The sequence below is a fragment of the Otolemur garnettii genome, unplaced genomic scaffold (assembly GCF_000181295.1).
Source record: "Otolemur garnettii isolate 467f Iridium unplaced genomic scaffold, OtoGar3 scaffold00009, whole genome shotgun sequence".
NCBI classification, from domain to species: Eukaryota; Metazoa; Chordata; class Mammalia; order Primates; family Galagidae; genus Otolemur; species Otolemur garnettii.
Window position 1 is genome coordinate 8,714,660 of NW_003852404.1, and position 16,154 is coordinate 8,730,813.

The 16,154-nt window shown below is 50.4% G+C and overlaps 1 protein-coding gene across 3 annotated transcripts in view; it reads right to left on the bottom strand.

Moving 5' to 3' along the window:
• The window catches only part of TMEM51 (transmembrane protein 51), a 54,066-nt gene that overhangs the window by 9,408 nt on the left and 28,504 nt on the right, over positions 1-16,154 (bottom strand). The window contains exons 1-2 of one of the 3 annotated variants that reach the window (XM_003783891.3): positions 7,461-8,225; positions 129-203 (exon numbers count right to left, since the gene is read on the bottom strand). The gene's annotated coding sequence lies outside the window, so the exon portion shown is untranslated. Of the gene's footprint in view, positions 1-128; positions 204-7,460; positions 8,226-16,154 lie in introns of those variants that run through there. The other 2 variants (XM_023509719.1, XM_023509720.1) reach the window with 2 other exon arrangements.

The following is a 16,154-nucleotide window of genomic DNA, read 5'->3' on the forward strand; positions in this document are numbered from 1 at the left end:
CGGGCTGGGGATTCGAACCCGCCACCTTAGGTGTATGTGGCTGGCGCCTTAGCCGCTTGAGCCACAGGCGCCGAGCCTGTATATAGGTGTTTAAAGAAAAACTGTTAACCAGTGATAGAGGCACCTACCTGTTATTACTTGGGGAGACCCAGGGCAGCCATGAAAGAAACTCCTCATGCTAAAATCTTGAGTTAGAGATCCACCTAGAAAAAACCCACAGAGATACAGCTTTATGAGCAAGCTGTGAGCATTTCAATTTGAGGTACACCTGGGGGAAGCATGTATTTTCTTTGTTTATTTTTTTGGAGGAGAAGGGTGCAAGGGTAGGAGTTGGGGTAAGTATACGTACGGGAAAAATGAAACCAAAAGAAGTCAAAATTCTATACAAAACTTCAGGTAGCAGAAGGATAACAATCTGGCAGCTAATATTTATCAAACCTGTCTATAGTTTTATCTGTCTTAAGACAAAATACTCTAGAGAACACAAGAGGAAGCATGCCTAGGTCCTTTTATGAGAAATGCATAACCTGGGTACCAAAACCACAAAAGGGCAAGTTAGGACAGGACAATCAGATAGGCCAGTTTGACCCACCAGCCCAGAAGCAAACACCCTAAACAAAATATCAGCCAAACGGAATGCAACGAGGTTCTTAAAAAAGATAATAGATCGCCATCCAGTTGCGTTTATCCCAAGAATGCAAGGTTGGTTCAACATTAGAAAGTCAGATCACGTCAGATCCCAGAAGCAAGGGTCAGCCATCATAGCGTCACCTGGTGGGATACCCACAGCAGTGAACCGAGGCAACTCCAGCTTGGTGCACCAGTGAGCACGATTCTGACCAACATGTTGAGCAAAAGAGCAAACTCGAGGAGAATGAATACACACGGTGGGATTCCATTTTAAATGAAGTCCCAAACCAGGCAGAACCAAACAACAGGTTGCTCTGTTTTGTAATATTAGGAAGAAAAACAAAGGTGATACACTAAAATTCAGGAAAATAGTGACCTAGTGGCGGAATGATGAATAGTATTGGGGGAGGGAATAGTGAGGGCTGCATGGGTGTTTACTTATCATATTACTCTTTAAAATTCACACACATCTTATAGATACTCTTTTGATTGGCAGAAATATTTTGTAATTAGAATTCCCAAAGGTCCATATTTTTATTACTCTTGGCATAAAATCCAAACTCCTTTGCCATGATCTTCACACCCCCCCACCCCCAGACCAGACTGGGCTCTTTTTTCCCGCTCAGCACTTATTCTGGCTCCCCAACGCTGAGTGGCCTGTGCCAGGCACTACTAGCCACAGGGCCTTTGCACTTGCTGTTATCTCCTGCTTGAAAACACTCTTTCCCCATCTCTTTTGTTTGCTTACTTCTTCCCTACCTCCCTCTCTCAGCTCAAATGCTACCTCCTCAGTCAGGAGGACTACCTTCTGTAAAATGCCCTCTCCCTCACACAGAGGTTGGGGGAGGCCTTATGGAAACTTCAGTCCTTAAGTGTGGCCTGCTGACTGAATCCAAACTGCACATGGAAAAAACCCTTTTATTAAAAGGGGAGCAGCAGGGAAAGATGAAGCTTTTCTTCTCTCCTTTGTTGCTGAAACAAGAATGATCTTGGTATCGAAGGTTGCACGTTCCCCACCCCTGGTGGGCTCCCTGTCTCCGCCACTGGAGGGTCAACTCTCTGAAAGAAGGTTCTTGTCTCCCTCTGTCATTTTTGTATACTCAACCCTCCAGGAAATTTAACAGGTACTTAATAAATATTTATAAAATGAACAAATGACTATCTGGGCAAGCTTATAACTTTAACCAGTATCTCGTATCAATGATGGGAAATTCCCAGTCTGAGGTTGGCACTGCAGAGGAGGATTAGTAAGAGCTAACTTTAACTGGGCAACACAAATCTTGTATCCGCATGCAAACAATTGCCTGGCAACATGGGAAAGGTGTCTAGAATAAATGTGATTTCCACTGTGACCCGAGAAGGTGGGGTCTGAGGTTTCAAGGAGTTTCCTGACCTTCCCAGGGAGAAGTCAGCAGGCGGGCAGGAGAGCCCTGAGCCTCACTCTTCATCCTGGGCAGGGCTCCTCTTTTTTTTTTTTTTTTTTTTATTTCAACTTTATTACTTTGAAGGTTTTTTTTTAATTTTTTTTTTTATTACTTCTTCCTCCTGTAGTGTTTTCTTGCCCCCCATGGAGCTGGAATCACAAGGTCCGGCTGTCTCGTTGTCCTGTTGTTGTTGTAGAGACGGGGTCTCACTCTGGCTCATCTGGCTCAGGGGGGTCTTGGCTGGTCTCAAACCTCTGAGCACAGGTGATCCACCCGCCTCGGCCTCCCATAGCGCTGGGACTACAGGCGTGCACCACCACGCCCGCCCGGCCAGCAGGACTCCTCTTACTCATGGTCACATCCACGGCCAACCCGAGCCAGCAGGGAGGGGCTGTGCCCAGGGGGCCTTGGTGCCAGCTCCACCTGGCTGAGACCCGAGTGGGGTCATCACTCCTAGTTCACACCTGGCTTGAGTGTCCATGAAATTGAACGCAAAGACAATGAGTGAAATAAAACCCAACAACTGAAAACGGAGCTGCTTTGGCTGAAATGGGGCAAAGGGCCCAAGCAAGGATGGCTGAGGCTTCCCTGGCTTCCTCCCACAGAACCACAAAAACCCCACCAGGACACAGTTTAGAAACCTGCAATCTCACCTAGACCCCCAGGCAGCCACTGAGCTCTGTGCTGCAGCCCTGGCAGGTGCCCAGCCTGGTCAGCTTCAGTGGAAGGAGGTGTTGCCAGTCAGAGGTGTCTGGCAGCGTGACCAGCCCCAGTGACAAAAGGGCTCCTTGACCATTCTCCCTCCACCGACCTCGTCCCGTCAAGCTGCATAATTGGGAAAGGATCCCTGGCTACTTTCACAGGGAACGAGGCTGGGCTACATCCACATCACAAAGGAAGAATTCAGTGGGGCTCTCTCGGCCAAGTTTCAGCCACAATCACTTTTGTCACCGAGTCCCAGTCCCAAGCAGCGGGGGTGGGGGTGTGGAGGGTGTGGGGGGTGGGGGTGGGGGTGGGATGAAAGGCTCTGAACCACAGATAGCTACTGCTGCCCCTGTCCCGCCTGGGAGGGAGTTTCGGGACACCTCCCCATGGACCAAGGTCAAAGGGTGTCAGGTTCCTGTTTCAACTCAGCGCCAGGGATCTTCTAGATGTGCACTTGGGAAAAACAAAAAGCAACGTGCAAAGGAGACATAAGACGGAGGCGGGGGACAGAGGGCCGCTAGCCGGAGAGAGCTGACCAGACGAAGAAAGGATGTGAAGAATCTGCGAGGCAGAGTTATCACAGGAACAGTCGCAGCAACAGCTGTCCCAGCAGCAGTGACACTCAGCACGAATCAGGCACCTTTCTAAGCTCACCCAATCCTAGATAGGACAGAAGGTAGGGACCCGCCCAAATAGAACCATCCCGCCCAGGAAGGTATGAGTAAACTAATCCCTACACCCTCCTTCCCCACTCTCATAATCCCACCCTGCTTACTTCTTTTTTGAACTCAACCTCCTGGCACCCGAGTGAATAAAGGCCACGTAGCCAGCACAGAACCTGGACTCACTTCCTTTCTGAAAGTCCAGGACTCCAGAACCTGGACTTTCCTTCCTTCCAGAATAACCTCTCCTTTTCCATCCTTGACCTCTCCGTTCTCACGCCGCTCACCCTTCAAGGAATGACCAGCTTTACCATCTTTGGGTTTCAGACAGGGTAAGCTGCAGGCCCCAGGTCACAGGGCTGGTAAGCCACAGGGTCGGGACTCCCGAGTCTACCTGTGCCTTGCACGGGGCGGGCTCCCTCAGGCTGAGTCCCTGGGGGCCCCTCCCTGGGCAAGGCCTCCACATTCTGCACAACGGTTTCATCACCAAAGCCTGAGGGGTGACAGGAGAATGTTCCTTTTAAAAATGACCATTTTGAAAGTTTTGATTTAAACGATCCCTGGGCGCCACTGTGTGCCAGGGGGTTTGGGGGATACACAGATGTGTGAGGCAGGGAGACGGGAGATTCTTCCCCATGGAAGGGAATTTAGGATCAGAGAAAGAGCAGACATACGTTCCATCTGGACACCGGGCCAGGCCCTCTGTGGAGCTTTCTCCATGAGTAATCCTTTAAGAGTCATTAGGTCTATTTTACAGATAAAGACACTTATCTATAGAGAGGTTCAGAGAGGTAAAATAATTTATCCAAGGTCACACAGCTAGTGGAAGGCAGGGGCAAGGTCAGCATGACTCTAAGAGCTAAGCATTGAAACATCCAGTCTGCTCCTGAATGGGGCAGGTATAAAGAGCCCGTGAAAAGAATCTGAGCATTGTGGGGAGAAGAAAGAGTCGGTGGAGGTTGGCAGGGCCTTGAGGTGGCTGTAAACTTCCCATGGATGAAGCCACGGGGTAGGAGAAGATTAGGGGGTCCGGGGGATGGTTCCACCTGAGGAATCCCACAGAGCCGGGAAAGTGGGCCTCTTCTAGAACCTACCGCGGCTTACACAGAAAAGAGGCAGCTTCCCTCCCCCTACTCCAAACACAGGATGTTGGTGAATTTTGTAAGATCTGACCCCACTGGGACTCCTTGCTAATCTAAGTGTTGGTGAAATTAAGGAAGACAAGGTGATCCTGCAGACTCCAGGGGCCGTAAAGGGAAGGGGCAACTTGATGAACCGCATGTCTCTTTACCAGGAGCTGAGACATAGTATCTTTCTCAAAGCAGGTGACTGGCACGCAGCCTTCTTTAGAAGGCTGGCACCGGGAACCGGTCACATCCGATATTTCTCAGGAAATGTGACATCTCCATGCCTTCCTCTGCCAGGACAGCGCTGAGGGATGTGCAGCAGCAGCCAGAATCCTGTCACCATCAGCCCGTCGTGGGTCTGACACCGTGAACCTTCTCCAGGCTCTGGCCATCGGTGTCTGTGGGGATGAACGGCCAGCGCCCCACTCCCAGAGCACATGCGCTGACCACCTGCTGGCTCCCGGCCCCTGGCACGCAGTCAGGGCACACACGCTAGGTGCTTTACATGACCTAGCTCATTTATTCCACCCCACCCATCATCATGTAAGGGAGGGACTATTAGATTTGTAGATTTTATCCAGAAATACACCGAGGCACAGGGAAGCTGAGAGGCTCAGCTTGGCAAGTGGTGGCCTTGTCCACAAAGCCTCCTTGTTCAAATTGTCCTCTCCCTGGGGCAGCAGAAAGCCAGCCCTTCAGCCAACCTTGAGTAACCAAACCCAAGTAGGGCAGAACTCCCGTCACTAAGAGCTGGACAGCTGGCCTCTGAGGCTCAGCCCTGGGGTCTGGGGAGGCGGGAGGAGAGGCCAGAGCCTGACCCAGTCGCTGCTTCTGGTCTGTGTTCCTGGCTGCCCACCAGTCTCCTGTGGACCTTGCTGCCATCTGGACATGGCAAAAGTTTATTTTATTTTAAAGAGATGGATGAGAGTGGGGGAAGAGAGGAGAAAGAGAGAGAAAGTAGAGAGAGGGGAAGATGAGGGGATGAAAGGAGCAAGAGAATGGCGTGGCCTCCCAAAGGAAGAAAGGAAGGATGCCAGCCACAGCAGGCAGTGCTGGACGCTGATCAGATTCATCTGGTTCCCTCTCTCCAAGGGGCATTTTAGGGCAAGAAAGAGGAGGAGGACAGAGATGAGAACTTCTAAAATCAGGGACTGAGAGGTCATTGGCGAGCGTCCACACCACCCACCATGCTGTGGGATCACGAGTGTGGGGGGCTTCCGACCAGAGGCCGGGTGTGTATCTCAGCTCTGCTACTTCATAGTGATCTAGACAAGATAATTCTCACCTCTGTCGGGCTTGGTTCTCTCATCTGAAAAAGGGGAATTAGTCTGGGATCTGGCCTCACTGGGTTTTCCAAGTTATGAGCTTGGAGTTTTGAGTTAAGAGTATTCGATAAAGTATTTACAGAATTAACTGAGCACCTACCACAGACTGAGGTCTTTTCTAAGTGCTGGGGATAGAGAAACCATCAAAAGAGACAGAGGCCTTGTCCCCACGAAGCTCACAGACAACCCGCCTGTCAGAGTAAATTCTGTGGAATGGCAGAAAGTGTAACCAAGAAGGATGTGACCAGGTTGGGGGTGGTGATCTCAATGCGGCAGCCAGGTGCCCATCAACCCAGGAATGCACTAACAGGCTGTGGTATGTGTATGCCATGGAATACTATTCAGCCATGAAAAAGATGGAGACTTTACATCTTTGGTATTAACCTGGATGGAGTTGGAAAACATTCCACTTAAAGGATCATAAGGATAGAAAAGCAAGTATCCAATGGACTCAATATTAATATGAAACCAGAAGATGAACTCGAGTGGGGAAGGGGAGGGAGAGGACAGAAGGGAGGGGGATTGGTGTCCTCTCCCCAAACAGGGACACTGCAAGTGCACATGGCACACCTCCTGGGTGAGGGTTACAACTACAACTTGGACTTGGCCTAACACACACAAACGATGTAACCTGATTGTCTATACCCTCATATTAATCTGGAAAAAAACCCCAAAACAACATGGCGGTCAGGCACACAGGGACCAAGAAAGTGATATTGGAGCAAAGCTTTGGAGGATGTGAGGCAGGGAATCATGGTACCTGAGGAAGAACATTCCAGAAGGAGCCACAGGACAAAGCCCCTGAGGCAGGAGCCTGCTTGGCAGTTTTGAGGGACCATAAAACTGAAAGATCAGTGAGTTAATCCACGGGGTCCTTAACCTGGTGCCTGGCAGAGCATGCTAATTATCAAAATCAGACCTGCCGGGACAGGTGAGCACCCACCTGTCTTTACAGAGGCCCAGGAAGGCCCAGGGACTAAGGCAAGGCCAGTCGTGTTAGGGGCAGAGAGACACCTGAGTCCAGCTCAGGGGTCTCTGCCATGCACTGCCCTGTGCTCCCCAGAACTGGGAAACAGTCTTGAGGTAGGCTGAGTCCCGGTCCCCAAAGCTCTCCAGGTCCTCATCCCTGGAACCTGTGACTGGTACCTTCTAAGGCAAAGTGCCCTTACTGATGTGATTAAGTTAAGGATCTTGAGATGGGAGAGATTACCCTGGATTATCCAGCTGGGTCCAATTTAATGACAAGTATCCTTATAAGAAGGAAGAAAAAAGATTACACGAGGGAGAGAATGTGCTCTGCTCACGGAAGCGAGAGGTTGGAGGGATGTGAGGAAGCTGTCACCAGCCAGGTGACACAAGTGCCTCCTGGAGGCCACAAAAGCCAGAAGGACCCGGCCCTGCCGACCGCCTGACGTCAGCCCAGAACACTGAGTTTGGACTTCCGACCTTCAGAGCTGCAAGAGAACAGTGTTGTTTTCAGCCACTCAGTTTGGGGTCACTTATCTGAGCAGGCCTAGCCAATTCCGACAGGCAGCACCCCTGTTCCCAGCTGCACGTGGCACCTGCCAGCACAGACCGCTTACTTACCCCGTGGCTGGTTTGAGTGGGCCTGGCTCCTGAATCCCTGGGTGAATTTTGTGCCCATTCCTCTTGGGGCCAGGCTGGAGGGCGGCTTGGCAACCTGGACTTCCTCTGCCAGGTTTGCATTTTAACCCAGGATTCTGAGAATGAGCCAAGTCTACGCTTGTTCTAACTTTGCAGGCACAGAAAACTGTGACCAAGGCATTGTCATGCCTGACTCAGCAGGCCCTCCACTTTCTGGGGGGCTCAGAACTGCTGTTCCAAAGTCCCGACAACAAAAGGGGCTGAAGTTTATTTATGAGGGTTTTTTAACCAACACTCCTGGTAGACGGGGGAGGCAGACAGCCCTTTGCAGGCTGACACGGCACAAGCAAGTCCTCTCTGTTCCCAGACTTTTATGAAACTGGCCTGATTCTGGAGATTAGGACCTGGTTTGAGAAAGTTTGTCCTGCCCATATCTGGACATTTTTGTTTTTAGCCACAGCAATGCTGTCTTGATAGAAGTGGTTCCCAAACCTCCTGCCAACAGCTCGTTTGAGTATTAAGTCCTCTCTCCTCACCCCTTACCTCATTTTATACTTGAGTTTTGTACCTGTAGCATTTTAGCCCGAGCTCCTGCCTCCGATTTTTAGGAAGCCACTTGTCCCATTCGATTCTTTCTCTGCTAACACTTTGGAATCATAGCAACAACAGCGAACCTTCTCCTAAGTGCTTCTCAAGGGCCAGGCGCTGTGCAGGGAGCTTTACAATCAATTATTGTTATTTCTTACTTATTACGATTAATTTGATTTGTTATTTCATTTTAGCTTTTATTTATAAAACTTCCAGTGCTCATTCATTATATGCATTTTTGCTTTTACTTATTAATGATTTATTATTCATGTCTTTCATATCCTATTCTAATTTATTAGTTAGTATCTATTACCACAGCTCAGTGTCCCAAGAACCCTACAACTAAGTTTCTAGAACGTCAACAACCTAAGAATACGGGGAGAGGGGAGGGAGAGGAGAGGGAAGAGTGGGCGGAGGGGAGGGAGATTTGAGGGTTCACTTCTGTGGTTTATCTTACAAGGGTACAAGTCAATCTTTCTATGAGTAGAATATGAATGTTTTAACATAATAACTAAGAAAATGACATGAAGGTTATGTTAACCAGTTTGATGGAAGTGTTTCGGATTGTGTGTGAAAACCCCACACTGTACCCCAGAAGTGCATTAATGTACACAGTTACCATTCAATTAAAAAAAAGAAAAAGTTTCTAGAATGTCCCCACTTCATCAATGAAGAGCTTTAAGTTCAGAGAAGTTAAGCCACTTATTCAAAGTCACACAGCAAATGGCACAGCAAAGATTCAAACAGATGTGCCTGATTCCAGAGGCAGCACACCTCACCGCCCTGGGCCTCCCAGTCATGGCACAGGGTATGAGCCCCGGCCCCATGTCCAGGCTGCCACAAACCTTTCCTGGGCCGATTTCATTCTCTGTGGTCGGGGAGGGTAAAATTCCTGGTTTTCTGTAGTGTCATTATTCCTTCATAAAAACCAGCTTCCCCTGGGTGAGTCACTCAGTCCCCTGCAACCCTGATACTCATCTGGATGTGATATAAATAACTGATGCTGGGATGTTGAATCATAAAACTGGAGTTAAGGTTAAAATGGGGAGGCCCGTGGCGGGGGCGGGCGGTCTCTCTTTTTCTCAGACAGACAGACAGACAGACAGACACAGCCCTGATTTGTAGTGATTGCTGCTGCTCATTCTGTGATGTAAATATTCCCACCCCAGCACTACCAAGCTACCAACATGCTCTTGGGGACGTTACAGTTGGGAAGAGATGTGCCCAGCTGGCTGTCGCAAAACGGCGTGATCCGGCTGTGCCACAGTGCTGCCTTTCTTCACCGGGGTTCACACGCCAGGCAGGGCACGTTTGTGAGGCCGTGGCACAGCAGCATACCGGTGTGGCAGGGCCTGGAGGCTGTCTGGCTGTGTGGGAGGGGTGCAGGGATGAGATGAGTGTGTGCCAGGAAGCACCACACATTTGTCACATGCCACAGATGAGACTCACCCAGGGCAGGGTGCCAGGGATTAAAAACTCAGGGCTGACGACCGCCTTCATCTTTTAAGTGTGGGGGGAGAGAAGCTTTCACCTTGATTAAAGCTCCGTGTCTCAGGTCTCTGAGCATCTACAGGTAATTGATACTCTCAGGACATTTCAGAAAAAGAGCTCCTGCCAGGACTGCCCGGCCTTCTTTCCTGCAAGCCATGTCTCCAGGGAATCCTCCTGGATCTGATAGGTCTGATAGGCCAAGGTTGGTCCATTGGGCATCAGATCTGCCTTAGAGCCAGGGCTCTGTACTCAGACCACCAGCTCTGTACCCGGTAGCCTTGCGACCCCGGGCAAGCTTTTCTCTGAGTATCGGAAAGCCAGTGGATGTGAAGACCAACTAGGGTGCCACGTGCCTGTCCGGTATCAGCACTGGGTAAGCTGAGAACCCAAGGAGGAGCTGATGAGTCAGAGAATGAGCTGGAACATTTAGAGAACAATGGCAAACCCAGTTTCTTTGAGGTATCCTGAAGATGAATCAGGTGGGCACTTGGGGGAACAAACATCAGGGACAAAGGAGTCCCTATAAACACATGTTCAGAGAAATAAAAGAGCTGGGTGAAAGAACTTATGGAGAAGAAAGATAAGTCAGGATGAGAGAGAGACATTACCCTCCATGGAAATTATTACAGAAAGACGAACCTATGGGACTACAGCAAACAAGAGGCCCATTAACCCTATCAGCACGGGGGTCCCTGGAGAGGAAGGAAAAATGGACTGGAAGAGAAGAGAAGAAGACAATAAAATAGTAGCCACAATAATAAAACAAGAGAGTGGCCTTGTTCAAGTCCCTGATAGGGTGACACGGCACCAACTGAGGTCTCCTCTGAGCTGAGGCCCAGCACCTCCCCAACCCCACAAGGACATGCTGGTTCCCCAATTCCACAGCAACCCACCACTGTAGCCAGTGTCAATTCAAGATGGAGGTGGTAGGAGTGGACTGGTGGACAGATTGTGGGATTGCTGAGCTCCCCTGGGTGACCTGGCAACAATCACGCCCAGGTGCTGTAGGATGGCATGTGGGAAGGATCTTGCTTTACACAAGAACTGTGCTGTCTAATGCAGCAGCCACTAGCCACATGTGGCTCTTGAGCACTTGAAATGTGGCAAGTCTGCACTGGGATGTGATGTAAAAGCATAAAAGCGTAAAATACCGTATCTCCAAGAATTAGTAGGATGAGAAGAAGATCTCACTAACATTGTTATATTATTAATAACTGCCCATTGAAATGACATATTCTGGACATATCCAGTTAAAAATATATATTATTAAAATAAACTTTGCCTATTTCTTTGTCTTTTTTAGTTTTTTTTTTTTTTTTTTTTGAGACAGAGCCTCAAGCTATCCCCCTGGATAGAGTGCTATGGCATCACAGCTCACAGCAACCTCCAATCCTGGGCTCAAGCGAGTCTCCTGCCTCCGCCTCCCAAGTAGCTGGGACCACAGGTGCCCGCCACAATGCCCGGCTATTTTTTGGTTGCAGCTGTTATTGTTGTTTGGTGGGCCTGGGCTAGATTTGAACCTGCCACCTTAGGTGTATGTGGCTGGCACCTTAGCCGCTTAAGCCACAGGTGCCAAGCCATCTTTTTTAGTTTTTAAAGACATTATTTCCAGGACATTTAAAATTATCCATGGAGCTCAAACTCTATTCTGTTGGAAAGTGCTGCCACTGTGAGCTCTCAAGGGTGTGAATTTTGGTCATTTTTGTTCAGTGTTCTCTCTAGTCCTAGAACAAGCCTGCCACATGCAGGAGGCACTTAATAAATGTTTGCTGAATGAATGACTAGCAGGACATGGTGGTACAGTGGAATTTGGTTTTTTTTTGGTGGGGGGAGACAGAGCCTCAAGCTGTCCCCCTGGGTAGAGTGCCATGGCATCATAGCTCACAGCAACCTCCAACTCCTGGGAGGAGTTACCTCAGCCTCCCAAGTAGCTGGGACTACAGGTGCCCGTCACAACCCCCGGCTATTTTTTTGCTTGCAGCCGTCATTGTTATTTGGCGAGCCTGGCCTGGATTTGAACCCACCAGCTCAGGTGTATGTGGCTGGCACCTTAGCCACTTGAGCCACAGGTGCCGAGCCCAGTGGAATTTGTTGAGTGAATGAATAGTTGTTGTAGTGGTAGAGTGGACGTCCGTGGATTCTGGAGTCTGTGGGACACGGGTTTAATTCTACATGCCCCTAGCAGTGCATTTCACCTCCGTCTACTTCCCAGGCTATCTCTGAAGGTCCAGGTCCACCACAGGACAGGCGCCCTGAACTGCTGCTGTGGGAAACTAGGGGAGACAGGGAAGCCAGAGGACTCTGCCAAGGGGCTGTTGCTATTCTGGGTGTGTGACTGACAGATAACCCCAAGTTGGGCACTAGCCTGTGACCTTTAGCAGCTACTAAGGTTTATCCCAAAACAGAAGGGCCTATTTCAATGTTGCTTTAGTGGGAACCAGAGCCAGTTTCCCCACTGAGGCCATAGCAGCTTGGAAAGGGAGGCTTTGAGCCAGCTGTCATTAGATGGAACTGGAGGCCAGAGGAGTTACCTCCATGGGCACCTGTTATGGCTCTAACGTGACAGGGAAGGCTGTTCTGTTGGGCTTCTCAAATTCCTTCCCAGAGAAGAAATTACTGCTAAAAAAATACATTGGCATTTCAGATGTGGGACATAGAAAGATGGAGGCCAGAGAAGGAGGAGAGGAAGATGGTGTCATGACAGCAGACAGGGGTGTCTGGGGGCCTGGGGGATGCCCTGGACTAGTGACTGTTCATCATCTGACCATCACCACAGGTGAAAATCTGGTAAACAACTATAGACCCTCCCCTGAGAAAGGTTGCATTAGATTCCCGTTGTTGCTACAAAACATGACCACCAACTTAATGGCTTAAAGCAACACAAATTTGTTTGCTTACAGCTCGGGAGGTCAGAAATCTACAATCAAGGTGTTAGCAGGTGCTGGGCACAGTGGCTCACACCTGTAATTCCAGCACTTTGGGAGGTCAAGGTGGGAGGATTGCTGAGCCCAGGAATTGGAGGTTACAGCAAGCTATGATAGTGCCACTGCATTCCTGCATTCCAGCCTGGGCAGTAGAGCGAAACCTTGTCTCTTAAAAAAATATATGTCAGCAGGCCTGCATTCCTTCTGGAGACTTCAGGGGAGAAATGCATTTCCTTGCCTCCTCCAACTTCTAGAGGCTGCCTGCACTCTTGGGCTGCTGGCCCCATCTTCCATCTTCAAAGCACATCCCTCGGGCCTCTGCTCCTGTCGTCACAGCTTCTCTGATCTAGCCACCCTGTGTGCCTCTCACAAGGACTCCTGGGACTACTTCAGCCCCACCTGGATAACGGGGAAACCACCCCATCTCAGGATCCTTAACATAATCACATCTGCAACGGCCCTTTCACCACGTGATGTAAATCCCTTTCACCACGTGATGTAAACCGCCACATGTTCTGGTATTAGGATATAGACATTTGGGGGGGACAGGGGGCATTACTCAGCATACTGCAAGGGCCCCAAGCACAATCCTGTATAGTTTACAGGGAATTTACTGGCTTTTCACGGACAGTCCCCTAGGATAAGATTCCCTGGGAGCTTCAGGTGTACCTGGATATAGATAACGTGTGTCACATTACGGATGACACATTACTCGAGAAGGCCTTTTGTTTTCAAAAGCTTGCATCTCCAGATCCCGGTAAGAATACTTAACACACATGGAATGCTTACTCTGAACCTGGATGACCTCATTTAATCAATGACCCTAATTTGGAAACCCCCAGAAGTGACAGAGCAGGCTGTTCTATGCAGTTTCTCAGATTCCTCCCCAGAGAAGAAATTACTGCTGAAAAGTGTATCTGCCTTTCAGTTGTATAGAGGAGGAAGAAGAGAAGATGGCTGTGGTGACACCTCGCTGGGGGATCTGGGGGCCAGGTGGGATGCTGTGGACTGATGACTGTCACCCCCATACTCCAGACCCACACACTGAGGCCCAGGGAGGTTCTTTAATTGCCCCAAGTCTTGTGTTAATAAGTAGCAGAGCAGGGCTGTGAACCAGAGAGTGAGTCCAGAGTCCATCCTCTTCATCCCTCTAAAATCCTACCTCGCACATCCCCCCATGCCCTGCTCTAAAAGACGGACTTTTTAACCTTTTCCACACCACTTTCATGAACGAGGCACTCCTCTGCCAAACGTCAGAAGTGGAGGCTTGCTGGTGAAAGAGAGATGAAAGGGGCGAGGGGTAATCCCAGACCAGCAGCGGCGAGGACAAACACCACCATCTTAAGAAACCTGCTTTAGAAGCCAAAGGTCAAGGCTGAGATAGGGCCCCTCTGCCACCCTGGCTCAGCCCCTACAACCGAGGGCTCAGAGGGCTGTCTGAAGCCTTGTCTCATGAGCCCTCTCTGAGCTACACAGTGTTAGGGGTTGAGATTCAACCCACAAGTTCAAAGCTCTGCCTGGGTGCCATGCTCCGAGCTGGACATTTTGTACAGCATCTTTTTAAATCGAATCATCTAAATGCTCTCTGGCGGCTGTCAGGTCCCTGCTGTAAGAGGAGGGGAAGGGGTGAGGCCAGAGGCTCGTAGCCAGTGCTGAATAGACTTGAACCCAGATCACCCTCCCAAAAGCCCCATGGCAGGTGTCACCATCTCTGGTTCATGGGCGCGTGTTTCTGTTATATCCCGGTCCCCTCAGGCCTAGCATTGTCTCTACCCACTGGGGTGTTAAGATCCAGCAGATGAGTGGCAGAGTCGTAACTCCAAACATCGTGGGACGAATGGAGTTACTGAAGCAAAGTCAGCCAGAGGGGTGAGTCAGCCAGGGTCCAGACTGCACCCTGAGCCTGGAGAAACCTCCAGGCTGAACTGCCACCATGACAACAGGAACGTTAAAGTATCGGCTGCTATTCCCTGAGTGCACCCTGGGAGCCAGGCATGGAGGGTGCTGCTGGGTGAGGCGGGGCCTGGGGCAGGGGCGAGGCTGCAGAGCTCCAGCTGCTGTACCCCTCCAGACTGTCATTCAAGAAGCACCATCCTGCTAGTGTTGGTCCGGGCACTGGGGGACGTGGCAACAAGCATCTCAGAGAAATGACCCAGGGCCAGGTCCCCTACAGTATGCTCTCTCTTTACAAAAATTCAATAGCAGATAGGAAAGTTCCAAACAAGTAAACCAAAGAAAATGCTCTTTTCTCTTGTCATCAGAAAAGAAGTCACTGAGGGGACCCTTCAAATAGGGTGCTGCTATCTCTCTGGAGAGTCAGAAACTATCCAAGTCATTTGCTCAAGTCACTCCCCAAAAAGTTCTCTGGAGGCCCCCAAGGACAGCCATGCTGGGCTGGGGGCGCCAGGCTGCCCTGGCTACCTAGATAAGTCCCTAGGTCCCTAGGTGGTGCCTGGGATAGTGCACCTGCCAGTAATCAGGTCCTGGCTGGCTGGCTCTGAGGGTGGGCGTAGTCAGGAGCTTGGCCAATCAGCTCTTCCCATTTCAGGAGGGCGGGGCCCTGACCGGGTCAGAACCTGCCAGACTCCTTTGCTGTGGAGGAAGCGTGGAATCAGGGAGATGCCCCATCCCTGCTTGGTATACAGGAAGGACAGGGTGCAGCCAAGGAGCTGCTGGTGGCCACCTTGTCATCGTGGCAAGGTGAGAGGGTACCTGGGGAGGGGATCAGCGTGGAGGAAAGGAGAGCCCAGGTAGAGAGTGAGAGAGACTCTAGGAGTCTGACCCAGGAGTCCAGTTGGGCCTGCCAGTATTTCCATGGTATGAGCCAAAATATACCCTTTTTTACCTAATAAAATTTTTCTAAAGTGAAATAAACAACAATGAAAACAACAAAGCCCAAACTACACAGGCCAGGTGCCCACAACCCTCCCTTTTCTGAGGTGAGCCTGACACCATCTTCCCCTTGTGTCCCCTCACTGGCTCGCCCAGGCTGCCAGCGCCTGCAGAATCGGGAGTTCTGGACGAAAGTCAAGGCCTGGTTCCTGGGTTATCTGACCTCATCCTTGGCCAGGATGACTGAGAGAAGCCTGTGGCTGTGGCAGTGACTGAGGAAGGACGTGGTCTCAGAGCCACAAGTTGGCAGCTCTCTCCTGGGCCACTCCCCAAGAATATGCATGCCACAGATATGGTCATAAATCACCAGACTGGGCATGCCTCGGGGCTGCGAGCAGGAAATTGAGGGTGGAAGAACCAGGCCTGCCCTTGAAAACATTATTGTCACAGATGTGATATACATCTAGCAAACAGTAGCACACACAGCAGGAAAGGAAGGAGCTGGATTTGAGGGGCGAGTCGGAGCAGGCAGACAGGCCAGGGAGCCGTCTCCTCCCATGAGCCAAATGCTGTGCTAGGACCAAGAGCCACAGGGCCAGCCTCTGTGTTTAGCCCCCTGAATGCCCACAAGCTGCAAAGAGAGAAGACACCACAGTGACGAGACACGGTGGGGACCGAGGCTCAGAAGGAACAAAGAAGCATGAACAGCCCAGACTGCAAAAGAGGAGGGATGAGAGCAGAGTGGCAGGAATGGGGAAAATTGAGATCCGCCCTGAGGAAGCACAGAGTGGCTGGGAGACGAGTGGCTGGGGGTCAGAGAGGGGCTGGGGGGCGTGGGGAC